The sequence below is a fragment of the Gossypium hirsutum genome, chromosome A03 (genome assembly GCF_007990345.1).
Source record: "Gossypium hirsutum isolate 1008001.06 chromosome A03, Gossypium_hirsutum_v2.1, whole genome shotgun sequence".
Taxonomy (NCBI): Eukaryota; Viridiplantae; Streptophyta; class Magnoliopsida; order Malvales; family Malvaceae; genus Gossypium; species Gossypium hirsutum.
The window spans coordinates 32,765,442-32,789,703 of record NC_053426.1 but is presented as its reverse complement, the minus strand read 5'-3'; the positions used below and the strand labels follow the sequence as shown (position 1 = coordinate 32,789,703).

The window sequence follows — 24,262 nt, the reverse complement described above, 5'->3', positions numbered from 1 at the left end:
TTTTTGTTTTGGTTACCTACGTAGTACATGGATGGTTTGATGGACATTCTTCGAACAAATGTCCTTCCCCACAATAGACATACGTTATATTTTCCAATTGGTTAGGTGGCTGTGCTGCAAAATTGTTAAAACCATTAGTAGTAAGATTTTTAGGCATTGAGGATATTGAGGAATTGAGATACAAGTGAAGTGAGAGTGTCTACTTCATGTATTTCAACAACTTGTTTCCTAACGCTGTGATAAACCATAATATATAATATTTTATCCCATACTTGGCTTACTTTTGGATGATTTATCACAAGCTTTAGTGAATTTGATGGTCCTAATCCTTTAAATTCATGTTTTATACTTAGGTGAGCATAGGATGGTGAAAAGAGTAAGAAACGGGCCAAAAACGGACAAAATGGGCCTAATGCAGTGTTTCACACGGCCTAGGCACTTCCACATGGGTAATCCACACACCGGTGTGTGACACACGGGTAAACCGCACACCCATGTGTCATGGCCGTTTTCAACACTAAAGTCGTACTCCAAAAGGGGGGGGACGCAGAGTAGAAGGCAGGTACTCAATAGATATCGGAATACCAGAAGCAGGATTCTCAGATAAGATCTCATTCATTCCTTAGAAGTTCTTAAGGTTTCTTTATGTTTTGTTGTTTTTCTAATTTGAGATGTTTTCCATTATTATGAACTAACTCCCTAATACCTAAGGGGATGAAACTTAAGACGGACTTATTACTATTTGAGTAATGATAAATACTTGTTCTTATTCTAATTGTGAGTTTAATCCTGTTTAATATCCAAGATATTAATTCAGGTTTTGATGTGCTTATTCAGTGGAGAAAAAGTCTCTGTTTAAGAGTAGATCTTTTTAATTAGCGGATTACGTGCATCCTAGAGAAGGATGACATAAATCTACCGAATTAGAGTCAAATTAATAAGGAGTCCATAGATCGAGTTATGATACAATAGGAGTTTTAATTAGAAAGAGTTTCAATTAATCAACCTAGAGTCAGTTGTTTTTAGTCTCGAGACAGATATTAACATAAATCAGGGATTTCTATGGATTAAGTCAAGTGAATAATCGTCTAACTCAAAAGTAATAAGTGAAGTCTAGCTGAATCTTCATTGGGTATTCTCTTCATCAGTTTTCAATAGTATTTTCCAACTTAATTCTGTCATAAACCTAGTCAATTAGATAATTAGTCTAGTTTAAAACATCCTTAATCTGAGGCTAGTGATAAACCGAATTATACATATTTTATCCATGCTTAGCATTTATGGATGGTTTCTCCTTAAATTTGGTGATTCGATGCTCCTAATCCTTTAATTTCATTTTTATACTAAGGTGAGCATAGGAGAGTACAAAGAGCGAGAAACGAGCCAAAAACGGAGAAAATAGACCCACATGGGAAATCAATTGGACTTCTCACACGGGCATGTCACACAGTCGGTCCATTTGGCAGGATCGAAGTACGACTTACACGGATAGACTACACGCCCATGCTATTCAACGGCCTTGACCTCGAGCTAGAGTAATCGTACACGGGGTGTCACATGGGGTGTCCTGCCGAGACCAAGCATAGCCCTATTTGAAAAAGGCCACTTTGAGGGCTCTTAGGCATTCTAAAGCCTATTTAACACCGAAGGAGGCACTTAGAATGGAGGACACAGAGTAGGAGGAAGGAATTACTCAAGGGAAGTCGATTGGTCCATCTCAGAAGCCGGATTCATCATCAAGACTAAAGATCTCCCTTCAATTTCCATTCAAGGGTTTTGGTTTTCTTTAGTTTTGTATTCATTATTCTTCTGAGATGTTTTTCTATAATTATGAACTAAACCCCTTAATACCTAAGGGAATGAAACCTAAGACGGATCTTGTATATTATCTGAATTGTATGATAAAATTTGATGTCTTAATTATGTGTTCTTATTCTTGTTTAATATTCCAGGATATTGATTCGAGTTAATGCTCTTATTCAGATGAGGAATAGACCCTATCTAAGAGTAAATTGTCATAATTAACGGAGTTGATTGCACGCCTAGAGATAGGGTGATAAGATTTTTCGGATTAGGGTGAAACCTAATAAGGGGATCCATAGATCAAGTTAGTGCAACACTAAGTGTTAATTAGAAAGAGATTTCATTAATCAACCTAGGGTTAGACATTATTAGTCTCGAGAGAGATAATAATATAACTTAGGGATTTCTATGGATCAAGTCAAATGAATAAATTTTCTGATTCAAAGTCAAATAACAAGTGAAGTCTAGGTGGATTTTTCCTTGGGTATTTTCTTAATCAATCGAATTTTCCCAAAGCCTTTCCCCGATTTCTCTCTGTGCACTCTTAGTTTAGTTAATTAATTTAGATAAACAAATCCCTTAATTTTAGGCTAGATAATAAAAGAAAGTAATTACTAGTACTCTTGGTTCCTTTAGGCTCGACAATTCGATCTTGCTAAAGCTATACTACTGTTCGATAGTACACTTGCCTTCATCGTGATAATAGTTAGTTCAAGAACGCGTATTATAAATTTTTAAAACTTGTCGCGAATATCATGTATCAGCTAGATAATAAAAAGATAGTAATTACTATACTTTTAGTCCTTGTGGATATGATATTTCCGGTCTAACCATAACTATACTACTGTTCGATAGGTACGCTTGCTTTGGGTCGAATTTTTAGTTAGTTTAGCGACCACCAAGTTTTTGGCGCCGTTTCCAGGGACTAAGATATTAGGAACACTTGGTTTTTATTACTTTAGCCATTTTTACTTTTATTGCAATTTACTTTTTGTTTTTAGTTTAATTTTTCTTTCCTAAATTTTCTTTTTAATTGCTTCTGGACGGTGTCTCTAGTTTATGACTAGGAGGAACCCGTCAGGGCCATTTCTTTTTAATAGTGAGATCGAGAGCACAGCTATCAGAAGCCAAATGGAAATAAGGCGTAGTCTACAATACATAGAGGAAGAGCGAGAAGACGATATCCATACTACAACCAAGGAGATGGCTAAAAATCAAATAATCCACTGCCTCCTGTGGTTGCCGCAAATCCAGTGAACTAGGATTCTACTCCTCGTACTATGTACGAATATACTAAGCCCAATTTAACAGGAATTGAATCGAGTATAGTTAGACCTACTTTTGCTGCAAATAATTTTGAACTGAAACCTAACACGATTCAAATGATACAATAGTTTGTTCAATTTGATGGTTTGTAGGACGAGGATCCGAACACTCATTTAGCAATTTTCTGGAATTTGCGACACTTTTAATATCAATGGCATTTCTGACGATGCATTCGCTTTGGTTGCTTCCCTTTTCATTAAGGAATAAGGCTAAGCAATGATTGAACTCGTTACCACTGGATTAATCACTACTTGGGAGCAAATGACCAAAACTTTTTTACTCAAATATTTTCCGTCGGCTAAATGGCTAAATTGAGGAATGATATCTCTTCTTTTGTGCAGATTGATCTAGAAACTCTTATGATGCATGGGAGACATACAGGACTTATTGAGAAGGTGCCCTCACCATGGTTACCTCTATGGCTGCAGGTTCAGAATTTTTACAGCAGTGTGAACCCTTCACTAGACAACTGATCGATGCAGCCGCCGGTGGAACTTAAACAACAAAAACACCTGAAGAGGCTTACGAATTTATTGAAGAGATGTCACTGAATAAATATCAATGGCAAGTCATGAGAACAAAGCCGACAAAAGCAGCTGGTGTTTTCAACCTAGACGCGGTCACTATGCTATCTAACCAGGTAGAACTTTTAAATAAAAAGATTGATGGTTTGTATGGTTCTCCTCAGGTACATCTAGTAATGAGGTGTAATTCAAATGGAGGAGGAGTGCACAACACATATTATCCATCCCTCAACCTTAGTACCGAGGAGGAACAAGTCCACTATATGGGTAATAATTCTAGACCTCAAATAATCCGTATAGTAACACTTATAATTCAGGTTGGAGAACCATCCAATTTCTCATAGGTGGTCAAGGAAATAAAAACCACAACACTTTTAATTCAATGCTTAAGAATCAGCAAGCGTCAATCAAGGGCTCGAAAATCAAATAGGACAGCTAGCTAAGTTGATCTCTGAATGATCACAAGGTAGCTTGCCCAGTAACACAGAGACCAACCCAAGGAGCAACTTCATGGCATCACTGTTCGCAACAAAGAAGGGTTAGTTGAATCTAAATTTGAAATGAGGCACAAAGCTGTGGTAAGTAATGGTAAAGATGAGATGAATCATGGTACACAGAAGCCGGTAAGCAAAGAATATAAACCCCGTGTACCATATCCTAATGCAAAAAGGAAATACCACAAAGATGAACAATTCGGTAAATTCCTTAAACTACTTAAAAATTTACATATTAACTTACCGTCATTGAAGCTCTTTCACAGATGCCAAACGCGGTTAAATTTTTAAAAGAGCTTTTATCAAAAAAATGGAAGTTAGATGAGTCATCACGTGTGGAGTTAAATGTAGTCTGCTCAGCTATTCTACAAAACAAGCTACTCAACAAACTAAAAGATCCAGGGAGTTTTACGATTCCTTGTTTAATTGGTAGTTTAAATGTTAATAGGGGCAAGTATTAATGTTATGCCATATAAGATGTTTAAATGACTAGGTCTTGGGAAACCCAAACAAACTAGGATGAGTGTTCAATTGGCTGATACAACCATTAGGTTTCCTAGGGGTATAATTGAAGATGTACTTGTTAAAATTGACAAATTTATATTCTCAGTCGATTTGTTGTCTTAGACATGGATGAGGATAATGACGTACCTTTAATTTTAGGACGCCCATTTTTAGCAATTGCTAGAACTATCATTGATGTTTGTATAGGTGAACTCACACTCCATGTAGGAGAAGATACGATCACGCTCTAAGCTCGTGATTCGGTCAAGACAGTAAGTCATGAATATGATTCTATAAAATATGTTAATAAGACTAATCATGTGGTTCAACCTTCTTTGCAGGAAACACTTCGGAAAATCATAAACGGGCCACGATCTATTACCAACAATGGGATCATCCATGACTAACGAGCATTACAAATCGAGGAACTAGATGAATGGCGAACAACAGTTAAGGAGAAACTGAGGATAGACGATGAACCAAATAGTGTCATGAGGAACTTAAAGGTGTATCGAATCAACTTAAGGTTGGAGACAAAGTACTATTAGATGAATCAGACCCTCGTGTTGCCATTGCTGATCCTAATGGAGCAATCCCTTTTTCGGTACTCAACGTTTTCCCATGCGGTACAGTCGTGGTAAATCATTCCAAATTCGGTACTTTTAAGGTAAATAGTACTCGTCTAAAACCTTATTTTGATAAGATTGATAGCAGGAATGAGGAGTTTCAACTCCTCGAGCCACCATGACCGTGAAAATACGAGGTAAGTTGAGCTTAGACTCTAAATAAGCTCTTCTCGAGAGGCAACCTCAACACTAACACCACTAACTAATTTATTTTTATCTATTTTTTGTGTTTAAATACAAGTTTTTTGACCCACATGGCCTGGACACATGGGCGTGTCCTTGGTCGTATGGAAACAGGGCTTAATCACCTAAAATCGATAGACACGGTAAAAAAGATGTCACACAGGCGTGCGACACGGCCGTGGGGGATACCACATGGGTGTGGGAGAAGCGAACAATGAAGCACACAGCCGTACGATACGGCCGTGTGAACCACACGGTCGGGACACACTAGCGTGTTTAAGGCCATTTGACGAGTAGGCATTAAATTTTCACGACAAACACGGGTTAACCATGAGCCACACGGGCGTCTGACACGACTATGTGGCCCAACATGGACCTTACTCGACCGTGCCCCCATTTAACCCTAATCCCTTTTCATATTTTTCCTAGTTTTTTTTCTAATCTCTTCTTCCCTAAGCCGTAGCCTGCCCGAAATTCGACCACCACCTAGCTCCTCTTCTTGCTCTCCCTCTCTTCTTCTTTCATCTTTTTTTCTTCCCTTCCCTTTCTTTCTTTCTTTCCTATTTCTTTCCCTTGCTCCCCTCTCCTCTTTCTTCCCCATTTTTCTCTTACTCACACGGCTACCAGCTTACACCCTCGCCACCGTAACCTCGCCGTCTGACCCCTAGCCCGTCGTCAACCTCACCCCAAGCCCCAAAAGCCATCGCGCACCACCCTCGCCCTTACCCCACGTGGGCTTCAGCAACAGCCCCACCCCCAACCAGCAACCCTAACACCCACCCTTGCCCCGGTCCACCGTCGCCCTTTCTTCAAACCGACCACCCTTCATATAGCCAGTTTCCCCTTTTACCCTTTATATTTATTTATTTATTTATTTTTAATTATTATTCTTTATTATTATTATTACTGTTATTATTCATTATATTTGTTATTAAGTATTATTATTATTACTATTATTATAATTATGATTATTATTCCTTTATTACTATTTTGTTGGTTGTGGTTTTCTGATTCTTTCATCTTTGTTCTTTACTCTATCCTATTTGCTATTTTTAGTATTAATACAATATTTTCACCTATTTGCATCCATATGTTTCATTTTGGTTTAGCTGTTCTTATAAAATAATATTTAGCTTTTTCTTTTGCATTTTTTTGCTTAATTAGTATTATTGTTTCATTTTTTCTTCTTATCAACATTATATTAGTCATGCATATATTGTTTACTCTTTAACTCCCTACCTTCTTTAGTACATATTCTGTGCGGGATATATTTTTATAACTAAGGGTCTCTCTATTTAGACATGTGGATTGAATATTTATCTTTATGGTTATTATCGAGTAGCCCCTTAATTCTCTTCCACAGTTGTGTTTATTTTCTTACTAGTAACTCAGAATCATGCCTTTCATTAGCCTTATCTACAATTCTAGCTTTCGCTATTCCATGGATTTCATCCAAAAATTTAGGGCAGTTTCTTTTCTCTCCCTCTCTTCTGATATTATGCTTATGTTGTTATTATCGATCTTTGTACATTAAGGACAATGTACATCTTAAGTGTGGGGAGGTTATTTATATGATTTTCAGAAAATCCCTAAATTATATCTTGTTCTCAAATAATTTTCTCATATTACTATTAGAATGAATTTTGATTGATTTATGATTTTTATTAATATTTTTTGAATTAAAGCATAAGTAATTGTGCATTGATTATTTAAACTTTAGGACAATAGAGAATCAAGCATGATAAGTTGACTTTTGAGAATTAAAATTGCTAGGTTGTTTCCCTGAATTGAGGTATTATCTTAAAGTTTCAAATTTACAGGATTGACATCAATACCCATTATTTTGTGAGATTTTGAGCCTTTAGAGCATACATTTTTTTCTTACTCACTTTATTATTGGTTATGAGTGTGTCAATATTGAATTGTTATTCTAGAACTTGCTTCAATTATACATGTCGAGACCACATCTTTGATTTGATAAACTGAGATGATAAAGACACCTAGGTTTTAACCCACTTACCCCACAAAAAGCCTACCTTCATAATTAACTCTTAGTGAACCCCTTTGAGCTTAACAAACCATTTCTTAATTTACCCTAAATTTTAACCCCTGTATCATACTTTTTGATTCGTTGAGAAATTTTTCTATTTTATTGATTCCCTTTTTGTTGAGATTTGATTTGGTTAATTGCCTAACTATTTTCTTTCATCTTAGTTGTATAATTCTATCTCATTATTTATTCTTATTCCTAAAAAAACAAAAAAACAAGAAAAAAAATTATATATATTTACATATATGTTGATTATTATTAGTTCTTTGTTTGAGCTTAGTATTTAATTTCATATCCTGAGAAGAAGCTCATGTTTATCTTTAATAAATCGATTGATGTAATTATTTAGTGTTAGTTTATTTTTCCAGTTAAGTAATTTATCAATTCGATCTCGATTCTAACCTTCTTTTTCAGCCTTTATCCACACCTTTAACCAAGCCCCGTTACAACCCTTTAAAGACCTTTTGATTTGTGTATCATCTCATTTATAGTGGTGGAGATTTGATTTTCATGCAAGCCTATGGTAATAACTTTTCATGTTTGACTATTGAGTGCTTAATCATTGAACCTTAAACACTTTGAGTGATTTGAGTGACTCTTTAATGGGGATGTCAACCCTTGTCGATTTGGAATTAAAGATAATTACTTAGATAAAAGGGGATACCTATGATTTTATGATTAAAATGCTCAACTTGGAATGTTTGTAACTTTAATGTTCTTTTTGTTAAGCTCTCAATGTATGATTACTAGTGGATTATTTCGAAACATTATTTATGAGAATTATAAGTTGAGAAGAATTTATTTTAATTGTGAATTAAGGATTTTGCTTAAGGACAAACAAATGCTTAAGTGTGGGGATATTTGATAAACCATAATATATTCATATTTTTATCCATACTTGGCTTATTTTTGGATGATTTATCACAAACTTTAGTGAATTTGATTCTCCTAATCCTTTAAATTCATGCTTTATACTTAGGTGAGCATAGGAGGGCGAAAAGAGCAAGAAACGTGTAACACCCCGTACCCGAGACCGTTGCCGGAGTCGGACACGAGGGGTTCACAGGCTAAATTCGCTTACTATCGCAGTCCATTTTAAATTTTCCAGGCAGTTGGCTAACTGCGACACTGTCACCTTAAAATCATATCTTGAGTTTCACAACTCAAAAATCAGTTTCGTAATTTTTCCCTGAAACAAGACTCATATGCCCATCTACATATTTTTTCTAGAATTTTTGGTCAGGCCAATTAGTACAGTTTATTAGTCAAAGTCTCCCATGTTACAGGGATCGACTACACTGACCTTTGCGCATTACGACTTGGATATCTCCCTGCACAGGGCTTCAATACTGATGCCGTTTGTTTCTATAGAAACTAGACTCAGAGAGGAATCCAGACATATATGGCATAACTCCTAATTATCTCTGGTTAATTTGTAATGAATTTTCAAAGTCGGAACAGGGAGTCCAGAAACCGTTCTGGCCCCGTCTCACGAGAACCTCAATAACTCTTAACATACTGTCCATATGATCATTTCGTTACTTTCCTATGAAAATATATTCATCAAGTTTCGTTTACATAATTTATTCACTATTTAATTCTAATCCTACTATTTTTAGTGATTTTCCAAATCTACATCACTGCTGCTGCCAGCATCTGCCTTTAAGGTAGACTTTACCTATTTCATAGTTTCCATGATTCAACTAGCCCTTTTTGCATAAATAGCACAAATCATGATAGCGATTAACCATTCCATACCAAATGATTATAACATTATGCTCGAACATATATAAGCCATTTTCGCATGGCTATATACATTAACCAAAATATTCTTCCGCCACTAGTCTATTTTATACATGCCATAAGACAATTCGAAACATAGCAGTACCAAACAGTGGATAGTGATAGTGTGACTAGTTGCTGACGATCCCCGAGCCTGTAGCTTCGCAATGAGATCTATAAAACAGAGGAAATAGAGTAAACGGAGTAAGCATTACAATGCTTAGTAAGTTTTAAGCAGTGTCAACAGATAACAATCAAATTATAACATAGTTGTTCGTATTTTTATTTCACTCTTCCTTCGGGCATACCATCCCTTTACCGAATCTGCACATCTCATCATATACAATAGGCAGATAAACTTTCACATAAAAGTGAGCTCATGTGACATAGATATATCGTATGATTTCACATCACCTCTCACACTGATCCGATGTCACATAATCATAGGAATAGTCTCATAGATTGCTCTCGTATGCATCACATAACTACCTTATGATTTAGTGCAAATCAAGCTCACATATAAACTTGGAGTACATACCTGTTTAACCTTTCGCATTGAATATATTTATAAGCAATTCTTATTACGAAGTCTTACCCGGACATAATCTCCACACGAAGTTATCGGGTCTTACCCGGACAAAATCCCCACACGTAGTCATCGGGTCTTTAGAGCTCGATATAGTACAAGCACGAAGCTTAAGGACATTAATCAGTGATAATATTCTCGCATAAAGCCTGCGGGGTTTTAACCCGGATATAGTACTGACACAAATGCCCTTCGGGACTTATCACATTTATGCACTTTCACATCCATCACATTGGCCACTCGGCCCTGTCACATATATACACTTTCACATTCATCACATCGGCCATTAAGCCTTATCACGCATATACACTTTCACATTCATCACATCAGCCATTAAGCCTTATCACATATATATACACTTTCACATTCATCACATCGGCTATTAGGCCTTATCGCACATATACACTTTCACATTCATCACATCGGCCATTAGGCCTTATCACATATACACTTTCACATTCATCACATCGGCCATTAAGCCTTATCACATATATACACACTTTCACATTCATCACATCGGCCATTAGGCCTTATCACATATATACACTTTCACATTCATCACATCGGCCATTAGGCCCTATTCACATATATACACTTTCACATTCATCACATCGGCCATTAGGCCTTATCACAATTTAGAATTCACATATGGGTTTAATCAATAGCTTATAAGCAACAAAAACAAGTTTATCAAGGTTTACAACACAATCTCAAATTCAGCACAAGCTGTTTTTCCTGAGCAATAGTCACTAAATTATTTATAACTGGAGCTACAAAACTCCAAATCACTTTCCGTAAATTTTTCCTGAATATAGACTCGTATGTCTTCCATCCATAAAATTTCCAGAATTTTATGTTTGGCCAATCAATACCAGATTTTTTTTTAAGTTTCCCCTGTTTCACTGCTTGACTAATCTGACCACTCTTCACTACGAATCAAATTTCTCATTATCAGAAATTCCTTTGCTTACACGGTTTCTTTTATAAGAAACTAGACTCATTAAGCTTTAATTTCATGTCTCATTCAGCCTCTAATTCAAATCCATGAATTTATGGTGATTTTCTAAATTCATGTTACTGCTGCTGTCCTGAGCAGGTTTATCACAATTTTACTCTTCTGACATATCCTTTCAGCACTTCATAATATCATATCCATTTGGCAACATATCATATCAATAACTTACCTATACTTCATAATAACCATTAGGCTATATGCATAAAGATTTACAATAGAGTTATGATTCTTTTAATATGTGCTTAACTGTGACAGCCCAAAGTTGACCCTAGTCGGGAAGTGGTTTCGGGACCGCTAAACCGAGTCACCGAAATGTTTGAATGTGATACTTATTGTGTAGAATATGTAATTATGAATGTGTGAAAATTTCAAGCTTCAATTTGGTTGATTTCATGTGAATTTAGTCAATAGGACTTATGTGAGAAAATTCTAAATGTGATAGGTCAATGTGTGAGGACCTACTAGTGCATGTGGACAAAGGGGGGGACTTGCATGTCAAATTCCCCCCTAAAGAGTAGTGGCCGGCCATGACAAGGAAGGATGGGCAAAACATGTCATGAAACATGTTTTGTTAGTGGAAGAATAAAATAAGGAGTATGGGTAATAAAGAAATGGAAAACAAAATAAAAAAAATGTGTGTGTGGTGTTTGTCCCCCCATTGCCGTGAGCTAAACAAGAGAAAGGGGGAATTTTGTTCATCCTTTTCTCATCTTCATGCTTGCCAAAAACTAGAAAGAAAAACAAAGAAAAAAATTTTCTCATCCTTTGGTTCATCCTTGGCCAAAAATTTTAAGGAGGAAAGAAGAAGAAAGGTGAAGAGATTCGGCCATGCATGTAGCTAGGCTAAGGTATGTTTGATGATGTTCCATGAGAGGCATGCATGTTTTAGTTGTTAGCTTGAGTTCTACCTAACCCATGGTCTAAATCTTGCTATGTGATGGAAATGGCACTTGACCATGGATGAATCATTCTTGGTTGATGTTTGATGTTGTGGTGATGAGGCATGAGGATGAGTTAAGATTCGGCCTAGGTGGAGGTTGTGTTAATGCCATTGCATGCAAAATATGAAGCTTGTTAATGATGCATGTGATGATGGCTTGATGATTCTTGAACCTCCTTTTTAGCATTTTTTGTTGTGTGAGCACATATGTGCATTGGTTGCTAAATGGAGAAGAATCGGCTAGCAAGATGTGTGCTAAGGCCGAATGTAACTTTGCATGTTAATGAGCAATGCATGTGTTAAATTGATGAAAAGGGGGAGGATGCTTTACTAGTGTGTACATGTGTGTATTAAGTGTTGAAATCGACCCCAAAAATGGACATGCATATTCGGTCAAGGGCAAGAAATTAGCTAATATGTGGTGTTGATGCATGATTTTTGCATGTATGAGACTTTAATGTCTAAGGTATAAATAGGGGCTAAGTGCCTTGTGTTCATCTTTTGATGCCTAAAATGATGAAATCAATTTATTTGTTTGATTAAGCTCAAGAGCAAAGGGGAAATAAAACCGATAAAGGGAAGGAAAAAGTGGTTGAATAGCTAGCGGAATCGTTCGACAACACCCGAGGTAAGTTCTTGAGTAAGAGAGCTTAAATTTCGATGTGATTAAATCATGCTCTATGTGTGGCTATTGAGCCGAATGTGCAAGGACAATATGTGCCTTGTGTTTGAGTTTCGTAAACGAAAATGAAATATGAATGTGCTATGAATTATTGTTAGATGTGCATGATTAATTGAATGCTGTCCGGGCTAAGTCCCGAAGGCTTTGTGCTAAGTGAATATATCCGGATTAAGATCCGAAGGCCTTTGTGCGAGATACTAAATCCGGGTTAAGTCCCGAAGGCATTCGTGCGAGTTATTAAATCCGGGTTAAGTCCCGAAGGCATTCGTGCGAGTTATTAAATCCGGGTTAAGTCCCGAAGGCATTCGTGCGAGTTGTTAAATCCGGGTTATGTCCCGAAGGCATTGTGTGAGTCACTAAAACCGGGGCTATGTCCCGAAGGCATTTGAACGAGGAGCTATATCCGGTTAAATCCCGAAGGTACGTGGTTTGGTAATGAATGAGCTTGCTGTAAAATTCCAGCGAATACTCGAAAAACATCCCAATATGGGGATATGTTACGTATGTGTTGAATTTAATCGAGCCCTTACAAATAAATGTTCGCTCAGTTGATAAACGAGCTACCGGCCTTCGGCCAAGTTAGTTTATTGTGTATGTACATAATGGTTGTTAATGTTGTGAAGCAAGTTTGATATCGGTAAATTGCGTATTATGAAATATTCCGTTTAGCTAAACGTGTGCTATTCTTTGTGCATGCTGGAATTCCTTGCTCAAACTTACTAAGCATAAATTGCTTACTCGTTACATTGCTCCTCTGTTTTATAGATTTTTGGTTCTCCAGCTATCGGACTCGGGATCTTGAAGTCGAAGTCGCCCACACTATCAAAGGCTCTTTTGGGTACTATTTTGGTTGAATTTTGTTGTGGCATGTATAGGACTACCCGTTGTTGTCTTTCGAGTACTTTATGAAATGTATAAGTGTACAGCCATGCGAAAATGGCTTGTAGAAGTGGAGTATGGCATTAGACCATTCGTATTTATGAATGTATAGATGGTTTCATGATGTAACTATGTGGGAATGGAAGTGTTGAGCAAATGATCAGCCACTAGAATGGCTAAGTATGATCATATGTGGGCTTATGTATGACAAGGCCCTAGTTGGTCCATGAAACCCCAAATTAGGTAAGGTTCACTTTGAAAACAGAAGCTGATAGCAGCAGTGGTGTGGATTGGAAAAATCACAAGAATTCGTAGGAGTGGAATTAAATAGTGAATAAATTATGTAATCGAACCTTGATGAATCTACTTTCATATGGAAGTAACAAAACAATTATAGGAACAGTACAGAAAGAGATATTCGGGTTCTTGTGGAACAGGGCCAGAACAGTTTCTGGATTCACTGTTCCGCCTTTGGAAATTCACTATAAATTGACCAGAGATAATTAGGGGTCATACCATATATGTATGGATTCCTCTCTGAGTCTAGTTTCCATAGAAACAAACGGCATCAGTATTGAAGCTCTGTGCAGAGAGATATCCCAGTCGTAATGGGAAAAGGTCAGTGTAGTCGACCCCTGTAACATGGGAGACTTTGACTAATAAACTGTACTAATTGGCCCGACCAAAAATTCTAGAAAAAAATCCATAGGTGGGAACATGAGTCTAGTTTCAGGGAAAAATCACAAAACTGATTTTTGAGTTGTGAAACTCAAGATATGATTTTTGAAGCGACTAGTACTCAGACTGGGCAGTGTCTGGAAAAATTTTTCAAAGTTTGTTAACATCTCGTGTCCGACTCCGGTGTCGGTCTCGGGTTCGGGGTGTTACATTTTATTGGTATCAGAGCTACGGTTTAGTCGATTCTAGGACTACCGTAATGTTTTGGGTCTAGCTATACATGCCATTTTATGTGATTACTTGATAGTGTGGTGATTTCCGACAATCGTAAATGTGTTTATTTATAGTAATGGATCCCGATCGTGACCGAGAAGTAGCTGATGATCTTGAGAGTGTAGCGCCTGCTCCCGCACAAGGGACAGTGCCGGCGGACTCTCAACCTAATGCTAGTAATCAGAATGATGAAGCTAGACAAGCATTCTATAGTGTGATGAATGATTGGTTTAACCAATACATTCGAACTAATATGGCTGTTCCACAACCTCCATTCCCGACAAATACTACCCCGCACCTACAATACCACCGGTAACGGACCAAATAAGGTCAAATAAGCCCCCAGTTGACAGAATCCGAAAACATGGGGCTACTGAATTTAAGGCTATGGATAGCGATGATGCCGAGCAAGCTGAATTTTGGCTGGACAACACTATCCGGGTACTCGATGAGCTATCTTGTACACCCGATGAATGCCTAAAGTGTGCTATTTCCTTGCTACGTGATTCTGCCTACTATTGGTGGAGTACTCTGACTTCTATTGTGCCCCGAGAGCAAGTAACTTGGGAGTTTTTCCAAACTGAGTTTCGGAAAAAGTATATCAGTCAGAGATTTGTTGATCAAAAACGGAAGGAATTTCTTGAGCTTAAGCAATGCTCCATGTCGGTTACTGATTACGAGCGAAAATTTGTTAGACTTAGCAAATACGCTCGGGAATGTGTTTCGTCCGAAGCTATTATGTGTAAACGCTTCGAGGATGGGCTGAATGAAGATATAAAGATGTTCGTTGGCGTTCTTGAAATACGAGAGTTCGTGGTACTTGTTGAACGAGCTTGTAAATCCGAAGAGCTTAGAAAAGAAAAGCAAAGAGTTGATGAGGGAACTGGAGAGTTTCATAAAAGATCCTCGGGAAGGTCTCTTCAACAGACATCGAAGAGATTTCGAGATGATGCGGGCCAGTTTAGAGGCACTTCGGGCCTTTTTGGACGAGATCGTGATCGACCCCCTGTGGGTACACGAGGCACTTCGGTCGCCAGTGTTGGGAATGAACGTCGAGACAGGACGAAATGCCGATATTGCGGTAAATGGCATTCGGGGAGTTGTAGATTTCCTGACCGCTCCTGTTACAAATGCGGATCAGTGGACCACTTCATTAAAGATTGCCCGAGGTTGTCGGGGCAGAATGCAAATCAGAGTGGGAGACCGGGTGCTACCACTGCTCGAGGTAGACCATCTGGAAATATGGGCAATGTTGGTGGTGGTCAGAGAGGATCTAGAGATGATATAACCAGATCCGAAGCCCGTGCGCCTGCTAGAGCTTATGCTATACGTGCCCGCGAGGATGCTTCTTCGCCTGATGTTATTACCGGTACATTCACCCTATTTGATACTAATGTAATTGCTTTGATTGACCTCGGTTCTACTCATTCTTACATATGTGAAACCTTAGCATCCAGTAAGACTTTACCTATTGAGTCTACTGAGTTAGTAATTCGGGTGTCAAATCCCTTGGGTCGTTACGTGCTTGTCGACAAAGTGTGTAAGAAATGTCCCTGGAAATTCGAGGTTCCTGTTTTCCAGCGGACTTGATGCTTTTGCCGTTTGATGAATTTGATGTTATCCTTGGGTTGGATTGGTTGACCGCGCATGATGCGATTGTGAATTGCAAGAGCAAGACTATTGATTTGAGGTGCGCAAATAACGAAGTAGTCCGAATTGAGTCTGCGGACTTGGAGGGGATGCCAGCTGTAATATCAGCAATGTTGGCACAGAAATATGTAAGAAAAGGGTGCGAAGCATACCTTGCATATGTGCTTGATGACAAAGAATTAGAAAAGAAACCCGAATCTGTGCCGGTGGTTTGTGAATACCCGGATGTTTTTCTGGAAGAATTACCGGGTTTACCACCTGTTCGGGAGGTAGAGTTTGGTATTGAGCTTGTACCTGGGACTACGCCGATTTCGATAGCTCCGTATCGTATGGCACCAACCGAGTTAAAGGAGTTGAAAGCTCAGTTGCAAGAACTGACGGATAGAGGTTTGGCTCGACCAAGTTTCTCACCTTGGGGTGCACCAGTATTGTTCGTGAAAAAGAAGGACGGAACCATGAGGTTGTGCATTGACTATCGTCAGCTGAATAAAGTGACGATAAAGAACAAATATCCGTTGCCGCGCATCGATGATTTGTTCGACCAACTGAAGGGAGCCTCAGTGTTCTCAAAATAGATTTGAGATCGGGCTATTATCAGTTGCGAATCCGAGATTCAGATATTCCCAAAACTGCCTTCAGAACGAGATATGGTCACTACGAATTCTTAGTGATGCCGTTTGGGCTCACTAATGCCCCTGCAGTATTTATGGATTTGATGAATCGGATCTTCAGACCGTATTTGGATCGGTTCGTAGTGGTGTTCATTGATGACATTTTGGTCTATTCAAGAGACGAGACCGAACATGCTGAGCATCTGAGGCTAGTGCTGCAAATTTTGCGGGATAAGCAGTTATATGCTAAGTTCAGTAAGTGTGAGTTCTGGTTAAGAGAGGTTAGCTTCTTGGGTCATGTGGTATCCGCGTCGGGTATTCGAGTTGACCCGAATAAAATTTCAGCCATACTTGACTGGAAACCTCCGAGAAATGTTACTGAAGTTCGGAGCTTTTTGGGGCTCGCCGGTTATTACCGACGATTTGTGAAAGGTTTCTCGATGATAGCCACACCAATGACGAAGCTACTTCAAAAGGATGTTAAGTTCGAGTGGACGGAGAAATGTCAGAAAAGTTTCAACCAACTGAAAACTCATTTGACTGAAGCTCCAATTTTGGTGCAACCCGAATCAGGTAAAGAGTTTGTCATTTATAGTGACGCATCCCTACTTGGGTTGGGTTGCGTATTGATGCAAGAAGGTCGAGTCGTGGCCTATGCGTCGAGACAATTGAAGCCACACGAGAGGAATTATCCGACCCATGATCTCGAACTAGCTGCCATCGTGTTCGCTTTAAAATATGGCGACATTATCTGTTTGGTGAGAAGTGCCATGTATTTTCGGATCACAAAAGTCTCAAATATTTGATGACTCAACGAGACTTGAATCTGCGACAAAGACGTTGGCTTGAGTTGTTGAAAGATTACGAGCTTGTCATTGATTACCACCCGGGAAAGGCTAACGTGGTTGCGGACGCCTTAAGCCGGAAGTCATTGTTTGCTTTACGAGCGATGAACGTGCATTTGTCTGTTCTACCAGACAGTGTGTTAGTAGCTGAATTAAAAGCTAAACCATTATTGACTCACCAAATTCGTGAAGCTCAGAAAGTCGATGATGAATTGGTTGCAAAACGGGCTAAGTGTTTTCCGAACGAGGAATCAGAGTTTCAAATTGATGATGATGATGGTTTGAGGATCAGAAATCGTTTGTGTGTTCCAAGGAATTCGGAACTCATTTCGATGATTCTGAACGAAGCCCATTGTAGCCGAATGTCAATTCACCCGGGGAGTATGAAAATGTACAACGATTTGAAACGTCAATTTTGGTGGCATGGTATGAAACGGGACATCTCCGACTTTGTTTCGAGATGTTTAATATGTCAACAAGTGAAAGCGGAACATCAAGTGCTTTCAGGATTACTCCAGCCAATCATGATACCCGAGTGGAAATGGGATCGAGTCACAATGGACTTTGTGTCCGGACTGCCCTTGTCAGCAAGTAAGAGGGTGGCGATATGGGTTATTGTTGATAGACTGACTAAGTCAGCTCATTTCATCCCGTACGTACGGATTTTTCATTGGAGAAACTAGCTGAATTGTACGTTTATCAAATTGTGAGATTACACGGGGTACCTGTTTCTATCGTGTCGGATAGAGATCCGAGATTCACCTCACGATTTTGGAAGAAATTACAAGAAGCTCTGGGTACCAAGCTGCATTTTAGCACTGCTTTTCACCCCCAAACCGATGGTCAATCCGAGAGGATAATTCAGATACTTGAGGATATGTTGAGATGTTGCATCCTCGAGTTCAGTAGTTCATGGGAACGGTATTTACCTTTGATTGAATTCGCTTACAACAATAGTTTTCAATCAAGTATTAAGATGGCACCTTACGAGGCTTTGTACGGTCGTAAATACCGTACACCATTGTTTTGGACCGAGCTCGGTGAAAGCAAAATTTTCGGAGTTGATTTGATTAGAGATGCTGAACAGAAAGTAAAGGTAATCCGTGAAAGTCTGAAGGTAGCCACGGATCGTCAGAAATCGTACGCAGATTTGAAACGAAAAGACATTGAGTATCAGGTGGGAGACAAAGTGTTCCTTAAGGTTTCACCTTGGAAAAAGATACTCAGGTTCGGCCGTAAGGGCAAGTTGAGCCCAAGATTCATTGGGCCGTACAAAATCTCCGAACGAGTTGGTCCGGTTGCGTATAGATTGATTTTGCCCCCGGAGCTTGAAAAGATTCATGACGTCTTTCATGTTTCGATGCTTCGACGCTATCGATCTGATCCATCGCATATAATTAGCCCATCAGAGGTTGAAATTCAAGTCGACATGAGCTATGAAGAAGAACCGATGCGTATCCTAGCTCGTGAAGTGAAGGAGTTGCGAAACAAAAGAGTTCCGCTAGTAAAGGTGTTATGGCTCAAACACGGGATCGAGGAAGCAACTTGGGAGACCGAGAGCTCGATGAAAGAACGATACCCAAACCTATTTACCGGTAAGATTTTCGGGGACGAAAATTTCTTAAGTGGGGGAGAGTTGTGACAGCCCAAAGTTGACCCTAGTCGGGAAGTGGTTTCGGGACCGCTAAACCGAGTCACCGAAATGTTTGAATGTGATACTTATTGTGTAGAATATGTAATTATGAATGTGTGAAAATTTCAAGCTTCAATTTGGTTGATTTCATGTGAATTTAGTCAATAGGACTTATGTGAGAAAATTCTAAAATGTGATAGGTCAATGTGTGAGGACCTACTAGTGCATGTGGACAAAGGGGGGACTTGCATGTCAAATTCCCCCCTAAAGAGTAGTGGCCGGCCATGACAAGGAAGGATGGGCAAAACATGTCATGAAACATGTTTTGTTAGTGGAAGAATAAAATAAGGAGTATGGGTAATAAAGAAATGGAAAACAAAATAAAAAAAATGTGTGTGTGGTGTTTGTCCCCCCATTGCCGTGAGCTAAACAAGAGAAAGGGGGAATTTTGTTCATCCTTTTCTCATCTTCATGCTTGCCAAAAACTAGAAAGAAAAACAAAGAAAAAATTTTCTCATCCTTTGGTTCATCCTTGGCCAAAAATTTTAAGGAGGAAAGAAGAAGAAAGGTGAAGAGATTCGGCCATGCATGTAGCTAGGCTAAGGTATGTTTGATGATGTTCCATGAGAGGCATGCATGTTTTAGTTGTTAGCTTGAGTTCTACCTAACCCATGGTCTAAATCTTGCTATGTGATGGAAATGGCACTTGACCATGGATGAATCATTCTTGGTTGATGTTTGATGTTGTGGTGATGAGGCATGAGGATGAGTTAAGATTCGGCCTAGGTGGAGGTTGTGTTAATGCCATTGCATGCAAAATATGAAGCTTGTTAATGATGCATGTGATGATGGCTTGATGATTCTTGAACCTCCTTTTTAGCATTTTTTGTTGTGTGAGCACATATGTGCATTGGTTGCTAAATGGAGAAGAATCGGCTAGCAAGATGTGTGCTAAGGCCGAATGTAACTTTGCATGTTAATGAGCAATGCATGTGTTAAATTGATGAAAAGGGGGAGGATGCTTTACTAGTGTGTACATGTGTGTATTAAGTGTTGAAATCGACCCCAAAAATGGACATGCATATTCGGTCAAGGGCAAGAAATTAGCTAATATGTGGTGTTGATGCATGATTTTTGCATGTATGAGACTTTAATGTCTAAGGTATAAATATGGGCTAAGTGCCTTGTGTTCATCTTTTGATGCCTAAAATGATGAAATCAATTTATTTGTTTGATTAAGCTCAAGAGCAAAGGGGAAATAAAACCGATAAAGGGAAGGAAAAAGTGGTTGAATAGCTAGCGGAATCGTTCGACAACACCCGAGGTAAGTTCTTGAGTAAGAGAGCTTAAATTTCGATGTGATTAAATCATGCTCTATGTGTGGCTATTGAGCCGAATGTGCAAGGACAATATGTGCCTTGTGTTTGAGTTTCGTAAACGAAAATGAAATATGAATGTGCTATGAATTATTGTTAGATGTGCATGATTAATTGAATGCTGTCCGGGCTAAGTCCCGAAGGCTTTGTGCTAAGTGAATATATCCGGATTAAGATCCGAAGGCCTTTGTGCGAGATACTAAATCCGGGTTAAGTCCCGAAGGCATTCGTGCGAGTTATTAAATCCGGGTTAAGTCCCGAAGGCATTCGTGCGAGTTATTAAATCCGGGTTAAGTCCTGAAGGCATTCGTGCGAGTTGTTAAATCCGGGTTATGTCCCGAAGGCATTGTGTGAGTCACTAAAACCGGGGCTATGTCCCGAAGGCATTTGAACGAGGAGCTATATCCGGTTAAATCCCGAAGGTACGTGGTTTGGTAATGAATGAGCTTGCTGTAAAATTCCAGCGAATACTCGAAAAACATCCCAATATGGGGATATGTTACGTATGTGTTGAATTTAATCGAGCCCTTACAAATAAATGTTCGCTCAGTTGATAAACGAGCTACCGGCCTTCGGCCAAGTTAGTTTATTGTGTATGTACATAATGGTTGTTAATGTTGTGAAGCAAGTTTGATATCGGTAAATTGCGTATTATGAAATATTCCGTTTAGCTAAACGTGTGCTATTCTTTGTGCATGCTGGAATTCCTTGCTCAAACTTACTAAGCATAAATTGCTTACTCGTTACATTGCTCCTCTGTTTTATAGATTTTTGGTTCTCCAGCTATCGGACTCGGGATCTTGAAGTCGAAGTCGCCCACACTATCAAAGGCTCTTTTGGGTACTATTTTGGTTGAATTTTGTTGTGGCATGTATAGGACTACCCGTTGTTGTCTTTCGAGTACTTTATGAAATGTATAAGTGTACAGCCATGCGAAAATGGCTTGTAGAAGTGGAGTATGGCATTAGACCATTCGTATTTATGAATGTATAGATGGTTTCATGATGTAACTATGTGGGAATGGAAGTGTTGAGCAAATGATCAGCCACTAGAATGGCTAAGTATGATCATATGTGGGCTTATGTATGACAAGGCCCTAGTTGGTCCATGAAACCCCAAATTAGGTAAGGTTCACTTTGAAAACAGAAGCTGATAGCAGCAGTGGTGTGGATTGGAAAAATCACAAGAATTCGTAGGAGTGGAATTAAATAGTGAATAAATTATGTAATCGAACCTTGATGAATCTACTTTCATATGGAAGTAACGAAACAATTATAGGAACAGTACAGAAAGAGATATTCGGGTTCTTGTGGAACAGGGCCAGAACAGTTTCTGGATTCACTGTTCCGCCTTTGGAAATTCACTATAAATTGACCAGAGATAATTAGGGGTCATACCATATATGTATGGATTCCTCTCTGAGTCTAGTTTCCATAGAAACAAACGGCATCAGTATTGAAGCTCTGTGCAGAGAGATATCCCAGTCGTAATGGGAAAAGGTCAGTGTAGTCGACCCCTGTAACATGGGAGACTTTGACTAATAAACTGTACTAATTGGCCCGACCAAAAATTCTAGAAAAAAATCCATAGGTGGGAACATGAGTCTAGTTTCAGGGAAAAATCACAAAACTGATTTTTGAGTTGTGAAACTCAAGATATGATTTTTGAAGCGACTAGTACTCAGACTGGGCAGTGTCTGGAAAAATTTTTCAAAGTTTGTTAACATCTCGTGTCCGACTCCGGTGTCGGTCTCGGGTTCGGGGTGTTACATTAACATATCATACTCAATCACATTATAGGCTTTAATACTTAAAACTTACCTCGATCACTAATGTACGTCAATTCCGACTATTCGACCAATTTCCCTTTTTCCACGATCCGACTTTGTTTCCTTGAGTTCTTGAGCTTGAATTGTTGCTTCCAAATGGCCGAAACTTCAAAGCCACAAATTTTATTTTCTTTCTCCTTTGTTCGGCCTCCAAGATGAACTACATGCATGTTCTCTTTTTTTTTTCTTTCTAATCTCAAGTTACGGCAATGGTAGAGTGAGGATGAACCACCTTTGTTTTTATCACCCATTTCTTCTTTTAATTATTCTTTCTTCCATAATATAAAGCCACTAACTATTATCATGCTAAAATGAAATGCATATAATATCTATCAACTATCATTATGGCCGGCCACTAATTAAAAGTGGTCCATTTGACATGCAAGTCCCTCATGTCAATAACTCATGCATTATTTGGCCACTTTAAATTTCACCTATCACATTATCAAGTCTTATCACATGGGTCCTTTCTTATAAATTAACACCGCCTTGATAAAAATCAAGGCACGAAATATTCACACATACAAATTCCACATACAATAAGCACAGAATATAACATCTAATTATTTTTGTGACTCGGTTTCGTGGTCCCGAAACCACTTTCCGACTAGGGTCACTTTAGGGGTGTCACAAAACGGGCCAAAAATGGACAAAATAAGCCTAATTCAGTGTTTCACACTGCCTAGCCACTTCCACACAGGTAATCCACATGATCGTGTGTGACATACGGGTAAACCACACACCTATCTGTCATGGTTGTGTCAACATTAAACCAAGTCAGAATTGCACATGGCCTTAGCACCCTCACACGGGGGCTGCACACGGCTGTGTCCCTATCGAGCCCAAGTCTAAATCTATTCAGAAAAGGCTAATTTTGGGCATTCCAAAGTATATTTAAAACCCTAGAAGAGGATCAAAGAGGGGACGCAAAGTAGAAGGCAGAGAATACTCAAGGATAGCCATTGGAATCAATTCGAAAGCATGATTTACTTCAAGACTGAAGATCTCCATTCAATTTCCTTAGAAGTTCTTAGGGTTTCTTTATGTTTTGTTATTTTCCTAAGTTTGAGATGTTTTCCATTATTATGAACTAAACTCCCTAAATACCTAAGGGGGATGAAACCTAAGATGGATCTTATTACTGTTTGAGTTATATGATAAATACTTATTCTTATTCTTAATTGTGAGTTTTAATCCTTGCTTTAATATTCCAGGATATTAATTTAGGTTTTGATATGCTTAGTCAGTGGAGCAAAATTCCTTGTTTAAGAGTAGATCTTCCATAATTAAGCGGAGTTGCATGCAATCCTAGAGATAGGACGACATAAATCTGCCGGATTAGAGTCAAATCTAATAAAGGAGTCCATAGATCGAGTTAATGTGACAATAATGGTTTTAATTAGAAAGAGATTTCAATTAATCAACCTAGAGTCATTTGTTTTTAGTCTCGAGAGAGATATTAACATAAATCAGGGATTTCTATGGATTAAGTCAAGTGAATAAATCGTCTAACACAAAAGTAATAAGTGAAGTCTAGGTTAATTCTTCCTTGGGTATTGTCTTCTTTATCGGTTTTCCAAAAGTATTTTCCAACTTTAATCTCTATCATAATCCTAGTCAATTAGATAACTTTTCTTAGTTTAAAACAGTCCTTAATTCTTAGGCTAGAATAATAAAAAGATAGTAATTACTAGTACTTTTAGTCCTTGTGGATACAATATTTCCGATCTCACCATAGCTATACTACTATTCGATAGGTACACTTACCTTATGCAAATTTTTAGTTAGTTTAGCGACCACCACACTACTTGATTGGTTGGCCATTGATAATTGTTGCTGGCAATCCTCTCAATGGTTTCATAAGCATTATTATAAGACTTAGAAAGGAGAGTACTGTTAGCAGAAGCGCCCACTACCATCCTCGTGCGAGCGTTGAGACCATTATAAAATGTCTCACCTTGGATGCAATGTGGG

The 24,262-nt window shown here is 38.6% G+C and overlaps 1 non-coding gene across 1 annotated transcript; it reads right to left on the bottom strand.

Moving 5' to 3' along the window:
• Window positions 1-3,437: 3,437 nt before the first annotated feature.
• Window positions 3,438-3,542, bottom strand: LOC121226930 (small nucleolar RNA R71). Its single transcript, XR_005924628.1, has one exon. It is a non-coding gene; the product is annotated as a small nucleolar RNA R71 (small nucleolar RNA).
• Between the last annotated feature and the right edge of the window lie 20,720 nt (window positions 3,543-24,262).